Source organism: Oreochromis niloticus, linkage group LG16, assembly GCF_001858045.2.
Source record: "Oreochromis niloticus isolate F11D_XX linkage group LG16, O_niloticus_UMD_NMBU, whole genome shotgun sequence".
Lineage (NCBI taxonomy): Eukaryota > Metazoa > Chordata > Actinopteri > Cichliformes > Cichlidae > Oreochromis > Oreochromis niloticus.
In genome coordinates this window covers 1,721,107-1,747,572 of record NC_031987.2, presented here as the reverse complement: position 1 = coordinate 1,747,572, position 26,466 = coordinate 1,721,107, and the positions used below count along the sequence as shown (strand labels likewise).

Here is a 26,466-nt window from a genome sequence, read left to right as displayed (position 1 = left end):
AAAATAAACCTTAGACTCAAACGTTAGAACAGGCTTTTCCCCGCAGCACGCTGTGTAATAAATACTCACAAAGAAAACGGCGGCCGTTACAACCTATGTCTAAAAATGTATCGTTTCATGCATCAGTTAAAACACTCGACTCCAGGTACGCGACGCCCAGCTGGAAACACTTCACGCAAGTCGAGCTGCCCGACATTCACAGAATTTACAGAAAATGTTACATTTTTGTGATTTTATATCGTTATCGGACGATAGATGTCTTAATATCGGGATATGAGATTTTGGTCATATCGCACAGCCCTAGCTAACAGCAGCACTTAGTTACCCTCAGCTGGTTGTAATGACCTAGTTTTGTACCTTTTACAGGTATTTCCTTGTTGGTTTCTTTATATTTACATTCTCAGGCCTTTTTTGCTGTGGTTATTTGGGTTCTGCTCATAGTTTCAGTTAGCGTGCCTGTGTTTCCTGTATTTTATTGCCAAGAGTAAATGTTCCATCTTCTGTTACTTCCTGTTTTATTTTGGTAGGCTTTTTTCTCTTGTTTAGTTTTACTTATCTTTTTTTCCTTGATTTGTTGCACCTGTTTGTGTACCCACCTGTTCTCTATTCCCCTAATCAGCTTGTGTGTTTTCAGTATTCAGCCCTGGAGTTGTGCCTGCAGTCGTGACATCTGCTGTCCTTTACTGTGTTCCTGTTGTCCTCAGTATCTCTTCTGTTTAAATCTGTGCTCTTTGCTTTCTGCTGCTTTTTTAAACTTCAGCCAAACCTAACTAACGCTTTGCCTTCTGTTAAATAATTCTGCATTTTGGATCCACATCATTTTTCCACTCAACATGTGACACATCGAGTTGTATCGGACTCCTCTCGAGTAAATAGCCGTGGACACCAGCTGAGGTAAACGGCAGACCTACAGCATTCAGGGTTGTTTTCCTTACAGTGATGACAGTAGCCAGGATTATGCACTTAAATCGAGAGGGGAAAGGAAACATAATACAGTTGGCTGAATTCTGCCGTCTACTCCAGCTAATAGTTAAACCTAAGATCAAATAAAATAAGTCTGATTCTGGCTTGATTGTGAAACTGTATCCTTGCATGTTTTTAAAATAAATACTTCATTTATCTCAAGAGTTACAGTAGCAAATTAACAGAAAATACAAAAAAAATGAAGACCTCAATTAAATCAAATCTAAAATGAAACGATAGGGAGATTTTTATGTATGCACATCCAGTACATGGTGCAGAGGACAGTCTGACTCCACTCATTATCCGCATCCATGCATTCACCACAGGTAGTCATTTGGATGAGTTCTGCATCAGCTGATGGGGGAATCCAAAGTGTTGATTCAAACTGGAATCAAGTTGCAACAGCAACGATGAATTCCCTCTGCAGTAACGTGGATCGTTTCAGTAGCTAGCAGTTCAATATTCAGGCCACAGAAATATCCTTCCCTGGTAACATGTCAGGAATTACACAACACACCTAGTGTAATGGCTCCATTTGTTCTTCATGTTCAGGTTAGTGCCCCGGTCTGCCACAATCACACTCGTCCAGAAAGTGTGAGTGTGACACCATCTTACTGCAGCGCCGAAGTGCTCCACGAAGCACATCAAACTCCACTCATGTTGCTCCCTCTGGGGCTCAATCAGCGCTCCAAGCTTGTCCATCTTATTGTGCAAACGCCTCACATTCCTTATAGTGACTGCCCTAACAGCTCCAACACTGAAACCCTGTTGTTTCCCTCATAGCTCCTCCACGATTACAGTGTCTGGGCGGTAGAACCATCAGCGCGATGACCTGGAGAAGATTCTTAATTGTAAGAGTGTAACGTCAAGATCAACCACTAGTAGGCTGGTAGAACTGCAGGAGATGTGAAAGGGTTAACGGGACATTTCATCATCTAGTCTGTTTTATAGACTATAATAATGAGCCTGTAGGAATTCTAAAGGGAGGTGTAAGAATTAATATTCAGCCATTGGCCTGCAGTTGGAAAGTAAAGTGGAAATGGCAGAAAGCATGTTTGGTGTATATATATATATAAGTTAAGCAGGTACCTTAAAATCAGACTGTGGTTCAGTACTTTAATGCTACAGCCATTAAATGTTCTGGGTTACATTCTCACTGGTGCTGTATTGATCGCTATAATATAAATGCACAGACAAGTACAGATTGGAAACATTTTAAACCTTAATGCGAGTGTATGATTATATTTTCTTCTGCCTACAAAACTAATTACTGCAGTGATATTGATTTGTACTGAATGCACAACAGTTTCAAAATAGGCGAAAGAATGTATTTAACACAAATTGCCTGTAATTTGACTGAATGCATAATTAATCTATGTCTTGACGTCATTATTGCATAATATATTGCAATTTTGCGACCAGCTATGAGACTTAAAATTAAAATTTCTATTCTTGACAGTTTTCTAATTTTATGACTTTAAGGTCATCTGATAAAAGCGAGAACATATGAGAAGATGCCAGCCTTTTCCGAACAAATTTCCTTGGCGAGGAGCCTGTGACCCTGAGCTCACGGGGGAAATATCTCAAACTACAGACACGTCTGTGCAGTCAGTGGCACCAAAAGTCACAGCACATTACATATGAAGAAATACACATACGCAGCTTTGAAAGTGTATTTCCAGGTGTTTTTACTCTAACAGTATAGATGCATGTCTCACCAACATACCAGGACACGCTTGAAGGCTTTTCATGACCTTTATGCAGTGTTTCTTCACAGTTTGTTGAGAAGATTACAGCATTACAGTGTATGATCCAAGTCCAAGGAAGCAGGTTTCAGTGATGCCCAGTTAAAGCTCGGTTCCTTTCTAAAGGTGCCAAGAAGGGATTCCATGGCTCATGGATTTGACAACTGCATCCTCTTTCAAGAAAATATCATGTGTTATCACAGCACAACAGGCAGGATTTTCTAGAGTCACACGTACAGAGAGCTCTCACCTGTGACTGCCGCTTTGAGACTGATGGTTGGGGCTGGAAGCAGCGGCTGATTTGGCATATCTGCAGCACTCCTGATGAGCAGCACTGCTTGCTTCTCCTCAGATCTTGGAGCTCAGTCCTTCAAACAGGTTCCTGATGAAAATCCAAGTAGCCCTGATCTGGAATGAAGAATTCTGAGTTATCTCATGGGGTATTTGCCTCCTGTTATCTGTATTTTCTGACCCCGATGAAGCCTCTCTCAGCTTATATGTAACCTAACCTGTCACCTTTGCTGACACTGTGGTCCTCTCTCGCTCACTTGGAGAAAACAAGAGGAAACTGAAATGAAAATCCACACAGATGCTTATTTGTTTTTTACATCCCCAAAATAAAAACCTTTCTCTCAGTTCTACTAATGCAACAATGAAAAGGAGCTCAGGATGATCAATTATTAAAATGGTAATAGGTTCTACCCTTAATGGCTTTTCGTGGATGTCATTATTGACTCCTGGAGGTGAAACTCGATGCTTCGACTAAATGGAAGCCTGTTAAGATATTATCAAGGGTGTCAATTAATCATTAGTAGTTAATTTTTAATTAACCGCAGGCATCTCTTGACCATTTGAATTTCTTCCAAATGGCTGCACTGGGACGGCCTCTCCAGGGCGTCTCATCTCTGAACCTAAGGTCAGCATAACTGCAGAACATCAAGGCCCATCGTACAGCTGCGCTTTCTTCTCAACATATTTAAGATAATGCATAATGAAAGAAAAGTCATCTATTATAAATAGAAAATAATTTGACCTGCCTACATTTATATTTTAAATTAAATTTCAGCAAAACAGACATTAAAGATTTACAGCTCCCCATAGAGGTTTTAGCATTAAAGTGAAAAGTAGTTTTATTCAGTTGACTTTGCAATTTCCTGTTTGTGCTAATATGCTTCTGTCACACCTGCACAATCTAATAAAAGTTACTTTTACTGTTATACTGAAACGGTTATATTATATTTCAGTTATACTGAAATGTCTCTTAAGAATTTTATAATTGAAAATCAAATAATTGCAAATTGCTCACTAAGTGCAAAGTTGGACTATACCATTAAATGTCATTACTGTGTAATATGGTGCTTGTCAGAGAATGACTTTGCCGTTAGCATGTGAAGGTTCTGAGCGCCAAAATAAGCTTTAGCAGGAATAATTGAGTTCCTGACAGCTCGAACCTGATGATCTTACCTAATGAACACAAAGAGTTTTATCAAAAACGGTTCATCAACTCGAAGATGTTTTGAATCATTTTCAAAGATTTGAGAGTTTTGTTGGCTGATGATGACTGTGAATCTGACAACGACAACGACAACGACAACAACGTTAAAGCGACACTTACAAAGGCACAACACACTGTCTGTAAATGTGTAGCCTCATGCATGTGCACCTTTACAGAGCCAGTCCTCGGCCTCATCAGCAGCACTGAGAAACTGAAGTCATCAGAGTGAGCTTACTATGACGCATATTGTTAATTATTCTGAAATATCTCACTCAGTTCAATCATCTGAATGAATAACTAATCCAACAGGTAAAACATATATTATGTACTTTAACTTCTGTGAGTGAAGTTGGCCCCCCCACCTTCCTCAAATCCAACAAAAGTGGTATCAAACGTTTGTGCTGCAAAAATTTTCGTTTGTGCTGCTATCATTTTAAAGATATTAATAAAAATTTCTAGAGGTCATCAAAGGTCAACCAGCCCCCCCATATTAATGGAATCAAACAAAATTGGTGTCAATCAGTTGTGCTAAGTTTGTGCTGGTTTGTGCTGCTAAAATTGTCATTTGTGCTGCTTCTGTTTTAAAGATATTAATGAAAAGGTAAAGGTCAAAAGGTCAACCAGCCCCCCCACATTAATGGAATCAAACAAAATTGATGTTAAACGTTTGTGCTGCAAAAATTTGTTTGTGTTGCTATCATTTTAAAAATTTTAATAAAATAACATCTTGATGCGTGCTTAATGACATATGAGTCTCTAGTGTTCAGATGTGTGAGGGCTGAGTAAGGGGCAGTTGAAATTCCATCATCGGTTGAGTGTTTTGACCGGTATGCGAACTCAAATGGATCCAGGTTGGGGGAAAGCGATAATTTGATTTGATGCATGACTAACCGTTCAAAGCACTTCATAATGATGGAGGTGAGTTTGACAGGACGGTAGTCCTTAAAGCAGGAGGTAGATGACTTCTTGGGCACAGTAATGATGGTGGAGGCTTTGAGGCATGTGGGAACGGCGGCCTGACCCTAGTGATGTGTTAAAGATGGGAACCCATGGCACACCTAGGTTTCTGCCTGTAGTACTGACCCTTATGCAAAATAGGTGGAATTAAGACACAGTTCCAAAAGCAAACACAACTGATCAGTGCTGAGAGCGGTCCTGTTGCTGAGGTTGGGGTGATCCTGTAATCTCTTAGGAACTACCTCCAACGCTTCTATGACTGGGATGCAAGTGAAGACAGATGTAACATCTCTCTCTCACTGTACATGTACTGTTTATAAAATTAGGGAAACATAACCTGCACAAACAAAATAATTTGCAGGACAAATGTTTGACATCAATTTTGTTCGATTTGAAGAAGGTAGGGGGGCCAACTTCACTCACATGTGTTTATAAGGTTGGGGAAACCTGCAGTCAGCTGAGACTGAAGAAGTCACTTGGATGAGTGACGAAACGTTTCTCCAACTGAAAATGTCCAGATGAACAGAATCAACCTTTTGGGATTTACGTACCAGGGGCCTGTTCTTCGTACCTCGCTTACTACATCCAAGATCAAATGACACATCCAAGATCAAATCATCGCGCTAACTTTGAGCTCGCTAATCCGGTTCTCCGAACACACCTGTTGTTGACAATTAGTATAGCTGGATGAAGTAATCTGAGATCACTGGGTGGCTTAAAAGGGGCTACGCATCGATAGTAGAAACATTGATCGGCAACCCTGTGATTGGTCGGCGAAGATGTCGAAGGAGCGCGCTCAGTATTTCACGGCAGCAGACCAAGAACTCTTGATTGAGGGATATCAGGAGTTTCAGAGTTTAATTAAAACGCAGGGGAACACTGCAAAGGCTGCAAAAGCAAGGAGAGAGGGCTGGCAGAAAGTTGCTGACAAATTAAACTCGTAAGTGATCCATGATATTACATTATATCATGTGATATTATATTATACCACATTATATTATATTACATCATATCCTCTTTCACATTAGAGCCACAACAGGACCCACTAGAACATGGGAAAAAGTAAAAGTGAAATATAAGAATATTCCACAGAATGGTAATATTTATCACTTATATTGCTTTTAGTCTATGACAAGAGACCCTGAAATAATCTGTTTGTTTGTTTATAACAGCAACCAAGAAAAGGGCAGAGCAAATAAAGACAGGTGGTGGTCCTGCACCCCCTCGTCACACCCCTTTTTGTACTGTGACATTTATTGACATTGTGGGGTTTTTTGTGTGTAGTTTGACATAACACTCCATCACTTTTACCTGTTCCCATGCAAGGGGTGACTGAAGCATGCACAGTAAGTTGGGAGTAAGTATATACAGTACAGTAAGTGTATATATATATATATATATATATATGTATATGTAAAAAAAACACCCAGCACGCCCCTACGGGCGGTTTATCCTTCAAGCTCGGGTCCTCTACCAGAGGCCTGGGAGCTTGAGGGTCCTGCGCAGTATCTTAGCTGTTCCCAGGACTGCGCTCTTCTGGACAGAGATCTCCGATGTTGTTCCCGGGATCTGCTGGAGCCACTCGCCTAGCTTGGGAGTCACCGCACCTAGTGCTCCGATTACCACGGGGACCACCGTTACCTTCACCCTCCACATCCTCTCGAGCTCTTCTCTGAGCCCTTGGTATTTCTCCAGCTTCTCGTGTTCCTTCTTCCTGATATTGCTGTCATTCGGAACCGCTACATCGATCACTACGGCCGTCTTCTTCTGTTTGTCTACCACCACTATGTCCGGTTGGTTAGCCACCACCATTTTGTCCGTCTGCATCTGGAAGTCCCACAGGATCTTAGCTCGGTCATTCTCCATCACCCTTGGGGGCGTCTCCCATTTTGACCTTGGGACTTCCAGGTTATACTCGGCACAGATGTTCCTGTACACTATGCCGGCCACTTGGTTATGGCGTTCCATGTATGCCTTGCCTGCTAGCATCTTGCACCCTGCTGTTATGTGCTGGATTGTCTCTGGGGCATCTTTACACAGCCTGCACCTGGGGTCTTGCCTGGTGTGATAGACCCCAGCCTCTATGGATCTTGTACTCAGAGCTTGTTCTTGTGCTGCCATGATTAGTGCCTCTGTGCTGTCTTTCAGTCCAGCTTTGTCCAGCCACTGGTAGGATTTCTGGATATCAGCCACCTCCTCTATCTGCCGGTGGTACATACCGTGCAGGGGCCTGTCCTTCCATGATGGTTCCTCGCCTTCCTCCTCTTTCTTGGGTTTCTGCTGCCTGAGGTATTCACTGAGCACACTGTCAGTTGGGGCCATCTTCGTGATGTATTCGTGGATGTTTCTTGTCTCATCCTGGACTGTGGTGCTGACACTCACCAGTCCCCGGCCCCCTTCCTTCCGCTTAGCGTACAGCCTCAGGGTGCTGGACTTGGGGTGAAACCCTCCATGCATGGTAAGGAGCTTTCTTGTCTTTATGTCAGTGGCTTCTATCTCCTCCTTTGGCCAGCCTATTACCCCAGCAGGGTACCTGATCACGGGCAGGGCGTAGGTGTTGATGGCCCGGATCTTGTTCTTACCGTTCAGCTGACTCCTCAGGACTTGCCTGACCCTCTGCAGGTACTTGGTGGTTGCAGCTTTCCTAGCGGAGATATATATATATATATATATATAAATAATGTGTGTGTGTATATATATGTAGAGAGAGAGAGAGTGAGTAAATAATACCCTCACGGGAGAATCGATATCTCTCTATGAGCACACCGTCGCGCTGAGCTAAAGGATCCTGTCTATCCCGCAATATACGCTAAATTCTGTAAACTCTCCTTATCAATCTTGCACCTTCCTTGCTCGCGTACAAACGGACAGGACATGGCTGCGACAGACTTCCCAAATCCACCTTCGCTTTTATAGTCGTGGTCTCATCTTGATTGCACGTAGTAATTTACTATTACTACTCTAAAATATGAATTACATCTGACATGATCTACTACATGTAATAGAATGATTAATAGTACATTTCCCTTTTTTTCGGAAATGACCTGTATGTATCTGTATGAAATCAATAAAAGAATCAAATACTGCATTATCTTTAGTTACATTGATAATATTTATTTATGGTAAAACAGTGGCGACATATCGCTCTTGCTTTCATATAACTGCAGCGGACATACCTGAGTGGCCGCGATCTAATCCTGTTTACATAAAGTAAACCTGCTCCCGAGCAGGTTTACGCTTACGGATCTGTTGCTATGACAGCAAGTCTCGGATGAGCTTCGGAGAACCGAACGATCCAAGATCACGCGAAATCGTCAACATTCAAATCCGGCTAACTTACTTAGCGAGGTACGAAGAACGGGCCCCTGGATGATTAAGCACGCATCAAGACGTTATTTTATTAAAAATTTTAAAATGATAGCAACACAAACAAATTTTTGCAGCACAAACGTTTGACATTAATTTTGTTTGATTCCATTAATGTGGGGGGGCTGGTGGACCTCTGTTGACCTCTAGAAATTTTTGTTAATATCTTTAAAATGATAGTGGCACAAACAAAAATTTTTGCAGCACAAACGTTTGATACCACTTTTGTTGGATTTGAAGAAGGTGGGGCGGCCAACTTCACTCACATCTTTAACTTCTGTGTCATATACATATACATAACATATACACTGATGTTTCAACTTTAGTTGAATTTTGATCCCAGTGTTTTCATTTTATTTTGGTATTTCTTCTCCATCATCACTCCTCAGCACCTAAAAATGTCTTGCACTTGTAATTATCCATAATTATACATATAAGACAATGAGATACTTTCACATTACAAATAGTGACTCACAAACAGAAATACCAAGGTGGGCCAGTCATGGTGAGCAGTGTTGATGTGATTTATTGTGTTCTGACACATGCTGGGTTTGGTGGGAGGAACCCAAGAAAAGGGCCATGTTTTTTTTTTTTTTTTTTTTTAAATGGGTCAAACTGTGCTTTTTAAAGTTTCATCATCTGTGAGAAACTTGACATGAATGAAAACATGAATTCATTCTTTAAATTTAAAATGAATGAAAAAGAAAACCAAAAAGAAAAATGCTCTGTGACCCAGCATGTTGAGTTCATTTTCTATTTTTTGATTCCTTGTGTTTTATTGTAAATATGTTAAGTTCTTTTGTTGTTGTTATTATTAGTTAGGATTTAGTTGATTTTGTTCCACCTGCGTCTCCGTGTTTGAGTCCCTTCCTGTCTTCGGTGTTAGTCAGTCTTCTCCTTGGTTAACGTTTGGTTTTGCCCGTGCTTGTGTCTCCCTTATATATTCACATGTGCCTCTCCCTGTGTTCTGTGTCTCCCTAATCTGTCATGTGTTCCTTGTCTGCTTGTTTTATGTTATCATGCTTGTGTTGTCATAAATGCGCCTCTTGGTGTTTCCTGTTTTATTTTGAAAGTCTTGTGTTCCCATGTTCAGTGTGTTTAGTTTTTCTTTTCCCTGTGGCGTCATGATCATTTGTGTCAGCTGTGTTTCTCAGGTGTTTCTACTTCCCTCATTACCCTCCTGTGTGTATTTAAGGCCTCCCTGTCCTTGTGTTCCTTGTCAGGTCGTCTGTTTGTCTTGTGTCACGTCTCTCTAGGTTTCAGCATTTCAATGCTTTCTGCACATCATAGTTCCACATGCACCTTTTCAGATTCATTTTTTTGTTCATGCTCTAATGTCACAGTTGTCATATTTAATCTTACTTTATTCCAAGTTTAGGTTTTTAGTTCGTTTATCTCAGGGTGCTTTTTTGCCTTTGTTCTTCATATTTTTTCCGGCCTCCAATAAACGGCTTGTTTTTTGTTAAATCGGTGGTGCCTGCATTTGGGTCCTGCTGCTGCAGCCTTCTGACAATATATTTTATATTCATTATTAAGTAAAAATATTTCAACTTTTCATTGAATGTTGAAGCTTGAAAATGAAAACCAGCAGCTTCAGTGGGGTGATGGAGATTATGGGAGGTGAAAAAATGAATTTATTTAGGCTCTGCAAATTATTTCCTACAAGGTTACAAAGAGCGTTAACTAGTCTCAGGAGGAAACACAGTTACCAACATTGATGTGCCGTCCATGTTTGCCCATATGGAAAAGATGTAAATAAATCTTATAAAGTTTGTATCTGTCTTGTGTGAAACTTGTATGAAAAGCATACAAGAGTGAAAACAGATATAAGATCCCTTGAAAAATTATATAAATGAAACTTGTATGTTTTGGATACTTACTAAAACAATATATGAATCTAATGAGAAAGTGGCCACTTTCATGAGTAACTCATATAAGCCTTATATGATTGACTATATGAAGTAGGCCACATCTTATGCAAGTCTTTTATAAGTTTTTACTATTTCTTTTCCATATGAGTGTCCAGACTCTTTATGTATTTAATACTTTGAAGGATTTTAATTGGAGGGCAGAGAAGATTTGTGGCATCATTTCCATATCTGTGTCATGTGCTGAACTTACTGAGTTTTGGTGTGATTTTAAGTGCAGCCCTCAGATACTCAGTGAAGTTTGTATCAATAAAGATTTACTATTTCAGTTCTGTTCAACTGTTCATTAACACAAATATCCACTCAGGCAATCACGCGGCACTAACTCCATCACTTATAGACATGCCAGTCACGCCGAGACAGTCTACTGAAATTCAAACTGTGCATCAGAATGAGGATAAAGGTGATTTACATGACTTTAAACATGGCGTGGTTGTTGGCGCCAGGCGGGCTGGTCTGAGTATTTAAAAAAATTCCTGACCTGTTGGAATTTTCCCACACAAGCTCGAGTTTACAGTGAGCGGTCTGACAAAGAGAGAATACCCAGCGAGCAGCAGTTCTCTGGGTGAACGTGCTTTGTTGATGCCAGAGGTCAGAGCAGAATGGTCAGACGGTGATTCAAAAGCCACTCATTATCAGTGATGGGAATAACGGCGTTACAAGTAACGGCGTTACTAACGGCGTTACTTTTTTCAGTAACGAGTAATCTAACTAATTACTATTCCTATCGCTACAACGCCGTTACAGTTACTAACAAGGTAACGCGGTCCGTTACTATTTTTCAACAAACAGTTGAAGCCGTGTTCAGTTCACCGCATCTTATATCAGCTGCAGGAAGTAGCTGTAAGTAATCTGGGCGCTACAGCTTTAAGCAGCTGCGCGCTCCCGCACGGACGGTAATCACGATCACTGTCTAGCACAACACCTGGAGCTAAGGAGGCAAAACAATCGCATGAGTGCTGCTGTTTGACTGAGGAAGAATAAAGTAGTCGTGGTAAGCCAATCACATGACCACTTAAAGACAAAGCAACAAGGTGCTAGTTTATAAATTGTGTCGATAGGCCACGTAAAACCAGAGTCATGATAAACGATATATACGCGGCGTTTTTTCCTCAATAGTTTCGCCACGTTAGCGCTAGCAAGCACTCTCTGCTTATGAGCAAAACAAAACAAAAGTTTTAGGAGTGACGGAGAGAGAAAGAGAGAGGGAGAGAGAGAAAGAGGGAGAGAGAAAGAGAGAGGGAGAGAGAGCAGGAAAAGAGAGAGAGAGAAAGAGAGAGCGAGTTTTGAGATGTGAGATTTGTGACGTTTAGCGTGTTTGGAGTGTGTAGTTAATGTGTTGTCTTGTGTAGTTAGTGTGTAGTGTTGTGGATAGTTTTGTGTTGTGTGTCAGAACAATGAGGCGACTGCTGTCTCCAGGTAGAAACAGAGGTGATACACCTGCTGCTGTCAGACCTGCAGGTATCAGGCTGTGATGTTCTCCTTTATAGTGGACAGAAATGATTTTTTTGGAGTGGCACAAATAATTTGTGTGGCATCTTATTGAAGAACAGCTGATTGTTCTGTAAATAGTTTGAAATGGTTATTTAAAAAAAGGGTAAAAGGTAAATGGATGCAAATAACTTTGTTGTTTGCAAAACTTGTGCATAGGATTTTAAAATTGACAATTAATATTTGCATTTGAAGTTATAAAATATGATTCATTAAACATGTTTATGGTTGTTACAGTAAAAATATAACTTTTTCTACTCTGATTTTATGTTTTTTGTCTGATTTTAGATCAATTCTGGTTATACAGTATGACAAAATGAGAACATAACTGTAAATTCAGGCACGCGAGGTTGCGCTAAAAAGAATGATACCAAACAAGGCAAATAAATAGTTTTTAAAGGTAAAATGTGGAGAGAAAATCAAGAGTAGTAAAAAAATGGCCAATTATACTCTGGACGCCAGAGGGTTAAACGTTCTTTGTTTTTTTTTTTAAGTAACGCAATAGTTACTTTTCCAAGTAATTAATTACTTTTAGAATATTGTAACTCAGTTACTAACTCAGTTACTTTTTTGAAGAAGTAACTAGTAACTATAATTGAATTACTATTTGAAAGTAACTTGCCCAACACTGCTCATTATAACCAAGATATGCAGAATAGCATCTCTGAATGCAAAACATACTGAACCTTGATGCTGCTGGGCTACAGCACTTACAGCTATATAAACAGAACTTGGAATATGAAATATGCTTAACAGGAAGCTTAGTGCTGCTAGAATGCTAATTTAATTTATTGACATGATGCATCTCATGCTGATGTCGAACATCCTGTTAAATGTTAAGCGACTAAATAACGTTAGCTAACTAGTTTACTGTATTTGAGACTAAGGACGCGTCTCAGTCGCGCCTGCGGCTGTGTGCTGCTGCTCTGTATTCTTCTGAGCTTTGTGAGCTCTGAGTGGGTTTTTTTCATTAAGACTATAACTCTGCAAACGTTTTCTGATAATTACAAGATCATTGTTTGTGATGCTGAGAATAATTAGAAGGCTTATTATAAAAGCAACATATGACAAGTAAATAACATTCATTAGGCAAACAAAAAGCAGCAGATGAATTGTAGCTAGCATCGTTTGAAATGAATTTGTGTTGTGTATATTTCACCATGCGTTACACATACATGTTATGTATGTATACATTCATGGGGACTGCATGTACTCTGCAGATAAACATGCTTTCTTGGCATTATCCTGTTTATTTACAAGTTGTTAGTGTTTAAATTTGCACTGTGTTAACAGTCCTTTCACATGTGACAGCATCCAGCTGGAAGGCCGTCAGCTACTTCACACTTCAGTAACCTGCCATTCATCAACATGCAAATAGTGCCTGTGTAATCTGCAGCTCATTTCCGCTCACCTGTTGCTAATACTGCAGAGCTGCAGTGCAGAGCTGTGATCATTCACAGGTTTCAGCGCTCAGTCTGCAGCCAGCAGTGTGTTTTGATCCCTGCTGATATAATGAAATCTTTATCTTCAGCTACTGAATAAAAAAATCACTTTTAAAAGTTATTTTAGAATTTAAGTTTTTGTAAATTAAATTATTAAGTATTGTGTCTCATAAGTTCAAATAGGAATAACAGTTTTTATTAGAATATGTTATTGTACTTATTTCATATAAAATATATTTACGTTGGCCATTTTATTAAGTACACAGGTTAAACTTCTTGTTAACACAAATATTTAATCAGCCAATCACATGACAGCAATTCGGTGTATTTAGGTGTGTAGACGTGGTCAAGAGGACCTGCCGAGGTTCACACCGAGCATCACAATAGAGAAGAAACGTGATTTCAGCTACTCTGGTCGTTGTTGATGATAGACGGGCTCGACTGAGTATTTCAGAAACTGCTGATCTGCTGGAACTGTCCCAGACGGCCACCTCAGGGTTTGTAGAGAGAACATCCAGTGTGCAGCAGTTCTCTGGGAGAAAATGCCTCACTGATGTCAAAGGTCAGAGGAGCATGGACAGACTGCTTTGAGCTGATAGGAAGGAAACTGTAACTCATATAATTATTCGCTGCCACACTGGGAGTGACTCCTGTGAGCTAAGAACAAGAAACCGAGGTTATAATTCACACAGGTTCACCGAACAACAGGAGACTGGGAAAAAGTTTGTGGTCTGATGAGTCTCAGTTTCTGCTGTGACACCCAGACGGTGGATGAGAACGTGGCATAATCAGCATGACATCCTGCCCCGTGTCAGAGTCCAGTCTGGTGGTTGTGTTTGTGTGAGAGATATCAGCTTGGCACACTTTGGGTCCCTTAGTACCAACTGAGTGTTGTTTAAATCCCACAGCCAACCTGAGTGTTGTTGATGACCAATTAATTCAATTCAATTTTATTTATACAGCGCCAAACAACAACAGTCGCCTCAAGGTGCTTTATATTGTAAGGCAGACCCTACAATAATACATACAGAGAAAAACCCAACAATCATATGACCCCCTATGAGCAAGCACTTTGGCGACAGTGGGAAGGAAAAACTCCCTTTTAACAGGAAGAAACCTCCAGCAGAACCAGGCTCAGGGAGGGGCGGGGCCATCTGCTGCGACCAACCATGTCTCGACATCTTTTGATGGCAGTTTTCAGAACAAGTTCAAAGGTCACAGTAGGTCAGTGCCTCCGCAGTCAGCAGATCTCGGTACGTTAGAGCTGCATCAGTTGTGATGTCACATATCTGCTGTCATGTCATCAAACTATCAGGGGAGTGTTTCAGGCCCTTTGCTAAATCTGTACCATGAACCATTAATACATTAGTCTCTAAGGAGAGTAAATGCAGTGGTAGCAATGGCTCCTAATGAAGTGTCTGCTGGGTGTGCACATTTTTTGTTGCTCTCCCCAAAATCACATCTGAACCTGGACAAAAGGGGCAATAAGCCTGAAGTGAAATCCACCTCGTGTGAAGCGTGTGAACACAATCATCTGCAAACCAGCCTGGAAGAAGAGTTTGTAGCGCGTGCCAAGATAAATGGCATCAAAACAGGCGAAGAGCTTTTCTCAGAGGCTTTCACGTGGCGCTCGCAGCTTTAGAAGTGTGAGGAATACAAAACAAAAGAAAGTAAAAGAATGTGAGAGGAAAGTTCACATAGTGCATATTTCTCATCTGTGTGAAATGGATGTACTTGCTAAATTGTTAGGTTCAAAATGTTGCCTGTCAGTGTCGACAGGGTGCGAGAAGAGAAGCTTTTAGATGCTTTTTGACAACCTGACAAGTACTTTCTTCAAAGTACCTCCTGAGTATAAGATGCACAGACTTTTGGATGTTTCTGCTGGTCAGCACTGACACGCTTTCTTTACTTACATGTCTCGAATAATACAAAGATTGACACAAAAACAAATTCATTATATATTTAATGTCCAGGTGCTGTGACGTGTCCAACAGCGTCTTCAGCCTTCGAGCTCTTTCTGAACGTGTAAAGTCTGGATTAGCATTCTGGTTCCTTCTTCATAAACTCCTGATCACAGTCTCATAGTTTGGACCTTGTAACATTTCAACACAGCTCAAGTCTTAACTACAGTAAAGCAGCAGTATTAACAAACAGACACGCACGGCAGTGAACTCTGTATGACTCTCATTTCTAATCAACTCTGTCACTGATATAAAATCAGATTAAGATATTTGTTTATGATGCATTTTTGCCATTTGCAGTCGAGAGGAGGGATCTCTCTCTCTGAGCGTGATTGTGTGAGAAGTGGAGGAGGGTGACACACACACACACACACACACACACACACACACACACACACACACACACACACACACACACACACTGCTTTTATTGACACTGACAGGAAGAACGGGGCACTCAAAAATGTAACTACACTCGGTCCTTGTCAGTACTGACAAGTGTAATTTCTACAAGTCTCTTGCACATATGGCATAAATCATGCTCATTACTGCTGCCTCCTTCATCAACGCCAGGACCGAATGAAGATCTGTGAAACATCAAATCAAAGCAACCCTGAGTGATTGAATTCAGTGAGTATGACCGAAGGATGAAACCATCACTGTCCTACATCTGCAAACAGTTTACCGTTATTATGCTCTGGGATGCTTTCAGCAGAGTTAGACATCAGTCATATATGCAGTACATTAGTATCAGTGGCATCGTTGTGACGAAATGTAAATCATCCAGCTGTAGGACCGACCCCAAAGTGCAGCCTCCCAGCTCTGGATTATCTCTTCATGACCGTTGGTCAGTAGCTTTCAGCAGTGTTGTGACTTCAATTTGTTTTCTACAATAACCTTGTCACAAGTGCTTCTGTAAATCCTCAGCTTTTGCAGTGTAGGGTGTCATGAAGCCAGAGAAGCCACGCTGTTAAATCTGTCCCCCGTTTTCATCTCTGGTAAAGAAGCACGGCCGCCAGCTGCCCAAAATAATCCTGTCAAAATTATGCACCTGCGAGTGCAGCGGCACTTTCCTCTCTCTCACAAGATGGTCTATCAGTGAACCAAAGGCATGCAGGAATCATGTTTACTGAGTAATATTGTACTTATTTCTCATCAGGCTCATGAACAACTGTGAGGTTATGAATATTAAAGTCACTGTAGATTTTTTTCTAACTTGATTTAATCAGGTGAAATTTTCCTTAAGCTAAAACTGTCCATGCCAAAACACAAAGATGATGTTGTGCTATTACGCTACACAGGTGCTGATAATTATCCATACAGTAACTGCTCGGCTCCCATTGAGCCATGGTAATGCTTTAAACTGAGCACGATCGTGGGTTGTGGCCCATGTTCCTAGTGAAACTAACAACCCCCCCCCCCAGTGTGAACAACTGCAGAGGTGTAAAAGGGGAGCAGAATGAATCAGTCCTGTGCTTCCTGTGAGGTTAAACTGTTTGCTATTTTCTGAAGTTTCAAGCAGGCTGTTTAATCAGGCCCAGTTCGGTTTGATGTCTCTCTGTGGGAAGCACAGGGGATTTTCAGCTCAGCTAGACACTGGGGCCTACAGGAGGCTAATCACATGCTGACTAAAATAATACAATGTAAGTGCATACTGCAAGACTGCAAAGCCCATTAAGTAATGACAGTAGAAGCTTTTATTAAGCGTTTCCTCCAGTATTCATCATAGAGGTCTGCCTCCCGTTATGCACAAGGGGAGCATATGAATAATGTCAGACTGGACAACCTGGACATGTAAAGGAAATCAGGGACACTTCCTCTCCTAGGCAACAAAAACACAATCTTGTGCCACATTTTTGCAGCACTTAATTGTAGCGCTCGACAGAAAAAAACAGCAGAATGTGAATTTATGAGAGCCAGTAATTATGGCGCAACTGGGAAAACAAGTGAAAGGTCACGACTGACGCTGAGTAAAGGTGTTTTATTCTAGGACTGTAGCTGACAATTACTCTCATTATTGATCTGCTGATGATTATTTCTCTCACTGTTTGGTTCATGAAATGTCACAAACTTTCACAGATGTGGATGCTGGTGAAGACGCATTTACTGCGGACATTTTTAACTTTATCAGTTCCACTCATGTCAGTTTTATGATCTGCTGAGAAATGAGGACTTATTATTGCACTTGTATTACTCTGTGATGCTTCTTGAACTCGTTGTTGTTATTTGCTGGTTGTGTATCCACCGTGAGGCTGTATAGAGTTGGCAGGTTAATTGTAAACGAGGCACGATGCTCTAGCAGCAGACGATGCTGTGCACACCGATCTTCGCCCAGCTGTGTATTGGCATGTGAACGCCGCTGCTGTGCTCGTTACTCTTGCTAATGTGAAATGAGACTGAGTAGTCTTCTAACCTCTTTAAGGGCCCACGGGGCCTGATCAGCTCACCTAACAGTTAGCGTGCCTCAGAGCAGTGGGCGGCCTGTGGAAATTCAAAAACCACTTTGGTGTGACCACCAGTGTCACTCTTTGTGCTGAGGACACAGACGCAGGATACCCAGATGCATTTTTTGCTCATTAAAAGAATGAGCAGGTCAAAAGACACCTTCTGAATATTATTGCTCACATACTGCAAATGAATGGCAATTGAACAGGTTCAAAGATGTTGAATTGCTGTGTGAATAATTTCAGGATATTATTGCTGTGGGAACAAAGAGAAAGCACTAGTCGCTGCGTAAGTCAAAGTTAGGACTGACATCTGAAATTAACTGCCATGTCTTTATCGTGCTTGACTCGGTGTAGTGGAGACTTTTTTGTATGATGTGAGAACGAATAACAATGAAGCTAAAAGGACACACTCCTCAAGGTTGCACATCAACAGTATAGTTGACCACTGCCACATAATGGAGCTGAAGATAACATGTCCTCTAGCCTCCTCCAGCTTAATCCCCTCATCAATGTTTCACACATCAGGTTGTTAGGAAGGGATCCAGGTCAGAGCCTTGTTAGATCTCAATCTCAGTCAATTTACACAGGATGACGGCTTAGGATGATACAATCAACAACCTCCTGGCACTGTGGCATGGATTGCTAATTAATTAACTTAGCTTAGGCCTGACAAAGGAGAGCTTATGTGCCACCATTGTTTCATCAGTATTTAATAAATGACTCTGGAGAGAGAACAATGCACGGCCGAGCACAGCGGCACAAACGGGGAGCTGCTGAAATGACCGTGGCAAAGTGTTGCCATGTTTATTTTTCTGCAAATGTCATCTTTGAAGTGCTCGCATAGACTTTGATCTCATATCTGGCAATATGAAGACAAAAGGCCTCTGCTACCCTGTGCGGCACCACGCCATAGATTCACATTAGGAGCGTGATTGACGGAGAAGAAGTTCGGAGTTTTTAATCCTTGCTTTCACTGCCACAGAGACCGTCGTCTCCTCATTGGAATTCACAGGGCTGTTCCCAATAAGAGGAGAACATTTATTTCATTTCCATACACTCAGTCCCATTCATTTACACTGTCTCTGGTGTACCTACCCAGAACATGTACCTTTTCTTAGTTTAACAATCATGCCGTGCGCTTGGAGACGTTCCCAGCTGTGGGGAGCGTGAACCAGGAAATCAGCTTACACTGGTAATTAGTTTGCCCATTTTGTTACTGACAGTTGAACTGCTTTCATCAAAATGCCGCAGACTTCCGTCGCCATGACACACCGGTATAAGTGCCTGGTGATTGTCAGCTCCTCCCAGCAAACAAGTCCTTGTATCGATATCATGCTAACTATCTGTGCCACCCATTTAGCGGGTATGAAATTCCATCTTCTGTGCACGTTTTTCCTCCCAAGAAAACAGCCTCTCTGATGACAAAGATGTCAAACCTCCTGATAATCTGTGTAACAGTGCTTTGTCTGCAAGCCAAGGCCAATATTGTCAGTAATAAGGGGAAAAAAGGCCTTTGAACAATGTCGGCTTGTTTCTGCAGGTACCCAGAGTGTTTTTTCCTTTGAAAGACTCATTAAATTTATGCAAATTACATTGTCACCCCTTGAAACATGCAAATGTAGTCCTTGCAGTGTGTTATGAGATGAGTGCGCTGCAAAGAGTGGAATGTTCTTTCATGGCAATATAAGAGGAGGCTGCAGTTTGGGTGGTGACAAGGTCTGCAAATATTTTGGCCTGCTCTTTTTATTATTTTCTAAATTGAAATGAGTGTCTGTCCATCCGTCCATCTATCATCTATACATATATATCTGTCATTTTATCCATCCATCCATCCATCCATCCTTCCTTCCTTCCTTCCTTCCTTCCTTCCTTCCTTCCTTCCTTCCTTCCTTCCTTCCATCCATCCATCCATCCATCCATCCATCCATCCATCCATCCATCCATCCATCCTTCCTTCCTTCCTTCCTTCCTTCCTTCCTGGCTCTAAATCTTATGCCATAGGAAGCCTGGTTATTTCCCCCTCATGGCGCCACATTTGTGGGAAAATGCATTTGTGGGTTGAGCAGCAGAGTTGAGTTTGTGGGTTGAGCTCGTGAAAAACACCAAATCTTCTCTGTGAATGCAAAACAACTTATTCACTTATTGAATTTGTTTTTTTGTTTTTGTTGTTTGGATCATTTGTTGGATGGGATGCTTGACGTCTGGAGAAAAGAGAATTTACCAGTTTATCCATTTAACCAACAGGTGCCTCAGTAACATGTGGAAGAACCACACACAGCCACAACAGCCTGGCCCCTCCTCATGCTGGGCACTGCTGTGGGATGGCATCCCATTGTTCAACCAGCACATACTGGAGTCATTTTCCATGATGTTTGATCACCATCTTTATTATTTACTTTAGCATTGCTTCATAAAACCATTTTCTTTAATAGGCCTATGCAGGATTGGGCTGATAGCTACTAAACAGAACCAGCCTAAAACTTTCTTACCTGCCACGCCAGCTGTTTTAGTCTAATTGGCCTTGTCTGTTTGTCCTTTCTTTCTCACTTCTGCCTAAAGAGCAGTTTTATATTTTTTGCCACATCTGTGCCTTCCATGATCCTATCCTCGCCTCCAGTGTTGGCCACACATAATGTATTTACAACTAGACTGTTGATGCCTCCAGTGAAGCTCCACCGTGGCACGTGCTGAACAGCCCGTGAGACCATCTGTATCTTGCCGTTCAGCTACACTTTGTCTCTCTGGTCCAGATCTGCCGGGTCTACTGGAGCACCAGCACCTCCAGGCCTTGGTTCTGGCTGAAGTGGATATTAACCAGCTTCTCCCAGCTGAGCTCTTTAAAATAGGATTAGGCGCGCTTACTGGCTTCTTAGGAAAAACAGCTCCATTGGCTCACACTTATCTGTAATGAACAGTCATGAACTGATGGTGGAGGAATGAAGAACAAAATTAGCCATTAGAAAAACAGTTCAAATAGCATCTGGTCTGCTGTAGCTCATCTGGTTTACAGTATAACCTTGGTTCAACAATGGAGGTCGCAATTCATCTAAACACCATGCAAAGGCCAGCGTTGCTTACGTTCTGTAAAAAAGGACAGTCGGGTATTCAGACCCTCACTCATTAACTCTCTAACTGACCAACTGGGTCACATGAAATGATAAAAGCAAAACATTCTGTTATTTCATCTACGTTCAGCTGAAAATAATGTTCTTCACAGAGACGATGATAAAAATACACAAAATGTAATTTTAAAAGAATCTGAAGGTGTGAGTGGATTTTTTCCTTCTTCTGTGAGTATTTCTCCCACAGCCAATGAAGGAGTTCAAGGCACTATTAAGGTGTTATCAACAATATCCTCAAATTACACTTCAGTATCGGGGTGTTTGAAGAGTGAATAGGGAACTAGTCGGGTGGGGGACCAAAAAAATTCTGTCCGAAATAAATTCAAAATCAAACAATTTGAAAATGGGTCCAATATTCAGCAAGTAGTTGATTTGTATCCAGCATTTAGAGAGGAGCTTATCATAATTACATTTAGTTCTACTGAGAAGTGAAGATTGATGTCTCGAACCATCTCTTATCTAAAATAAGAGCTGGACCTGGACCCTGTTGACTAATGTGCATTTATGTTTTAGATATTTTATTAGATAATCAGCAATCATTAACCTTACAAAGGATATCAGCTCCTTTTCAAATTATCTATATTAAATGTTGCTACATTTGTAGTTACTTTGATTCTGTTTCCTGTCGTATTTTATCACAGCTGGTAAACAGCAGGACTTTCTCAAAGCTCTATAAACAGGACAGTTTTACTTACTTGACCTTCAGTTCTACATAATCATACCAGCTGAGCGCAGCGCGGTCAGTTTGGGTTAATTTCCTCAGTCTCATTTCCTGCTCTGCTCTAAAGTTACAGCAAACATGCGTAGTGAAAATTCTTGGAGGCCGTGTCTCCTTAAATGATGTTATTATCGCGACCGTCTGGTCCACAGTGTAGTTTCAGCATCACAGATGCTTCTGAATGAACATAGAAGTATTACAGTAATATTAGAACATTTTTTCTTTCAAATTACAGGAATGAACCACAGACGGCATGGTTCTACACTGGTTTCTATACTGGTCATGCAAATCACAACAATATCCATTTTTAGATATGATATGTAGACCGCAAAGGATTTGACTTTTGCAACATCTACCTGTTTAGTTAATGTGCTACTGAAACTGGAACACAATCTGAACACAACAGCCTAATATACAGTAAGATAATATATAGTATAATATAATATTCAGTGCAAGGCAAGTTGGGCTCTAAAAAAATCACTTTTTTCTGTGTGTCGTCACATATTACATTTTATCTAAATAGTTTTTAATGGTGTTTAAGACAAAGAAATGATAGAGGACTACACCTAAAACTCAACTACTTAAACAATATTCACAGGTGTAAAAAAAAAAAAAACAAACCTATTAGAAACATTATCCAGCGTTATTTAATCGTCATATTTAGATTGAACAACATAAAGAGGAAGATTTCTGGATGAGTGTATTTTGGTTCAAACATCAGAATAAGGTGTTTGCCATTTAATAAACAAAATATTTGAAGTAATGTTTATTCCCTGATAAAATGTTTTGTGTCAAACGATGAATGTTGTAAATACGGAAAAATGAAAATATGGTTGGAAAACAGCATTTCTTCCTTATTCAGTCCAGGTCAAGGATACTCTCGCAGCTTTACCGCCTGCTCATCACTCATCAGTTCTAACAATACGACAGCGTGATGAGATTTCAAACCTGTTTGTGTAGATGGAGGATGACATCACCACCAGTGTTTGTTATAGCAACAACACATCCTTCAATAGCACAGACAAACATGTTGTACCACTTTATTACTGGACGAGCCTGTGGAGCGCACACCTCCAGCTCCACTTTGTTCTCACTGACCTTGGTTTTATGCACCTGATCAGATTATCTCAATTAAACACATGTGAAGTAAGGAAATCAGAGTCTGCCGTCTGCTCTTAGGTGCGATCTCTGACCCAACAGATGTTAATGCCATCCTTTGTGCTCGTTCCTTTGAAATTGGTGAATACATTACTGACATTCGAAGGTCAGGGAGCGCACAGCCTCCTATATAAAATTCCTGGATTCGTCACCATGGGTAAATCCTTGAAAGGTAATGTTGGGCTTGCTGAGAGTGTGTCGGGTATTCACACGGAGCCTAAAGTGGGATTCAGTTCTGGATGAAGGAAAGCAGATCGGACCAATCTGACAGCATTTTATTTGAATGATTTTATTTATCAGATGTCTTTTCTTTTTTTTTTCTGTTTCTTGGATTTATTGTCCTCTTGATCTAAATGTCTAAAGTTTGTAGTTTCCATCCTGTAGCTCAGTGTTTGTATTTATTTATAGTAGCACTGCATGTTAAATGCTTTATGCCTTATTAAGCTCTTTGCACACTGTGCACATGATGCTCATAAAAATGTGTTTGCAGGTATTTTGTTGTGAGGAAAAACTACAAATATAAAAGGTTTGAAGATACTGTTCTCTTTAGGAGAATAACAGTTTCTGCACTTTTCATATTAGTCCATGAATGTTTATCAAAGGGGTGGTGCACACCAAAAGCATGCAAGAAACAAAAGTAAATGTAGACACATCTCAACAGATGACACCAGGCGGTGGTCGGTTTGCAGCTCAAACTGCTTACTGGTCTTCATAAGTTGCTGTAGACGGGAAAAGCCAGCGCTGCACCAGGTGATCATCATGTGAAATGCAAGACGCTCAGCCCTCTGAGCTTGATGTATACAGCTGGGCATTCAGAAATCCTCCTTTGCATATGATGACATTTATGATGGAGCCCAAAGGGGCCTGAATAGGAAATAAGGAAAGTCATTGAGCAGCTTCTCCTGAGAATTTTGTGTTAAGCCCCAAATGAGAAGCAACGACATTATTCTTGCCAACATTTTTATGGTGAATGCAGAGCTTTGTGTGAAATTGTGGGCTGGATCAATACTGCTTCTCCGAGGATTTCTTCCATTCAAGATAACCTTATCCCAGCAGAGAGGGCGGCCCTGCCCACAGCACTCGAGGAGAATGACAAGGAGCTACAGTAAGACAGCGAGGCTTTTTCCACTGAGGCTTCAATCCTTTTGTCATTATTGTTACCAGATATGAAAGTAACTGATGTGGAAACAGGAGGCTTTTGTCAACCTATGCTACGCCTCATTTGTCTTCTGTTACCCAAGGTCATTATATGTGAAGCTCAAATATTAATTGTTATAGTGGCACTTCATGTCAAAACATGCTGTAGTTTCAGCACAGAGACGGCTGAAGCCACAAAGGAAGTGAGCGTCAGCGTTGGATTACACTTCCTGCTGGTTGTGTTGGACAAAGAGAATCACTGCTGCAGCACAGTGAGACAAACTGCTGATTCCTCACCAGCTTCTCCGTGGCATTATGTTATAGACATGTTTCAGTAAGCACAATTTTACTCATCTTAAATTTATGCCATATAGTTCTTTTAAAAAACATATATACTCTTACAAAATTCCTCTCAGTAATGACTCAATTTATTTGCAGCGGCCCTGGCTACAAGGCAACGAGGCTCTGCATGCGTGCACGTTTGTGTGGACTAGATGTCGTTTTTTTTGTGTGTGTTAAAATGTGAAACTCAAAAACAGCTCATCCTCCCTCACTCATGGGGGCAGCACTCTATGCAGTGATCCTCAGACTTCCCTCTCCCAGCCACCTCCTCAGTCCCTCCAGTAGGCCTTGTTCTTGGGGCATGTTTCCAGTAGGACATGCCCACATCACCAGTCAGAAGCCCAAACCACCTCAGATGGTTTCTTTCAACTCTGAGCCCTTCCTCAATGTCTGAGCTCCTAACGCTGTCTCTAAGGAACAGCCCAGCCTGGGCCTCAGGTAAGGGTAGGAACCTGGGTCAAGCAGTTTGATCCTCAGGTGGGTCAGAGCTAGGGTGACCATATTTTGATTTCCAAAAAAGACTACACTTGGCCCAGTCATGAAGAACTTTAATAATACTTTTTGCTTAAAGAAAATTGTAACATATTTAAACGATGCCTTGTCTGTGCCATATAGGCTTTTACATGTCACCAAGGGCAAAAAAACATTAAAAACCTCTGCAATTAAATAAGGGTACAGAAATAAGGCCTCATCATCTGTATGAGAAAAATTACCAGTACCAGGACAATACGAGGGAAATTTCTTTTGCAGTTGCACTTTGGCATCTTTTAAACATCATCAGGCGCGCTGCTTCGCGCTGTCTGTCCCGTCTGTGAGCGCAGAACAACCACTCACAAAGCAGCTGCTCGGGGATGACGCCACACACATGGGTCCTCTGCAGGCCAATAGGAAAACCCAGACATTTTCATCAGTCTCGAAAATCCCCGCGGACGCCCCGGACAGGACGTGAAAAGTGGACATGTCCAGGGAAAAGAGGACGGTTGGTCACCCTAATCAGAGCAGCATCTCTGTGCTGCAGGTTGGTGCAAACAAACATCCTGATAGTTCAGGTGAAAGTAATGCATGAAAGATCTACTTAAACTTTGGGAAACTTCGTGACATTTAAACTCCTGATTTATGAAAAGGACTTGAGAGCATTAATATTGAAATAAAACTGACTGCATCATTGTACCATAATATTGTTGGAAATTACATTTTCAAGAGGGAAATGTCTACAAACAAATTGTATTATATGTCACTGCAAAACAAAAGCCTGTAACAGCAGTCCAGTTACTTGCTCATACAGCACGCTCAGTCATCCATTCACACACTCCCTTTTTCTGTGCCTCAGTGCTTTCTAACATTCACACACTGATGGATGGAGGCCCGAGCATGCTTTGGCATGCAGACTGGAGCAGCCAGGGATCAAACCACCTCCCTTCCAATTAGTAGATGACCTGCTCTCCTCTGTGTGTTAGCACACATGCTAGCTCACAATGAATGCACTTCTTGCAACTATCACTGCTTGGCCAGACGTTTTTTTTCCATTCTGCTGCAGAAGAAGAGACCCACAGAAGCTTCTGGTGTCTGACTACCCACTCAGCGTCACAGCTCATAGCACACTAAGTGGCGGTCAGTTAGCCGCAGTGTGTCTGCTAAACCTCTGCCTCGCCCACCGAGCAGATGAAAGCACGTACCTCCTAAGTGGCTGTGCTGTCCTTGGTTTCATTTTCATTAGAGTCCGTCAGGAGAATTCAAATCTATAGTCTGAAAGATAAATTAAGATACTTTCATCACGTCTGTTGGGGCTACTGTAATCACATTACACTTTAAAACACTGTGCAACAACCTCTGTTCCTAATTTGACCTCACAAGTATTATTCAAATGACTGTAGGTGACTTCATTAATATAACAAAGGCCAAATAAAAAAATACTGAACATGCCTTTCTACAACACCATTATATATTATAATACAATTATACAGACGAGCTTTTAATGGATTTGTTGTTTAATACTTTATTTCTGGCTTTATTGTGAAGCCTGTGTGATTTTTATCTGTGAAACATTCTGTAAGTAAATTTGACTTAGTTGCAAATGTTGATGGTTTGAGATGTGTGCTTTACAGGGATGTAAAAGTAGAGTTCAAAGATACAATATGTTTACTTCCCAAAGAGATCATATGGGGGCATAAATAAGCTGAAATATTATACTTGG

The 26,466-nt window shown here is 41.1% G+C and overlaps 1 long non-coding RNA gene across 2 annotated transcripts in view; it reads right to left on the bottom strand.

Moving 5' to 3' along the window:
- Nucleotides 1-236: 236 nt before the first annotated feature.
- The window catches only part of LOC102081757 (uncharacterized), a 42,440-nt gene continuing 16,210 nt past the window's right edge, over nucleotides 237-26,466 (bottom strand). The window contains exons 3-4 of one of the 2 annotated variants that reach the window (XR_265971.3): nucleotides 2,690-3,116; nucleotides 237-1,795 (exon numbers count right to left, since the gene is read on the bottom strand). This is a non-coding gene — a long non-coding RNA (uncharacterized LOC102081757). Of the gene's footprint in view, nucleotides 3,117-26,466 lie in introns of both variants that reach the window. The other variant, XR_003216724.1, reaches the window with a different exon arrangement.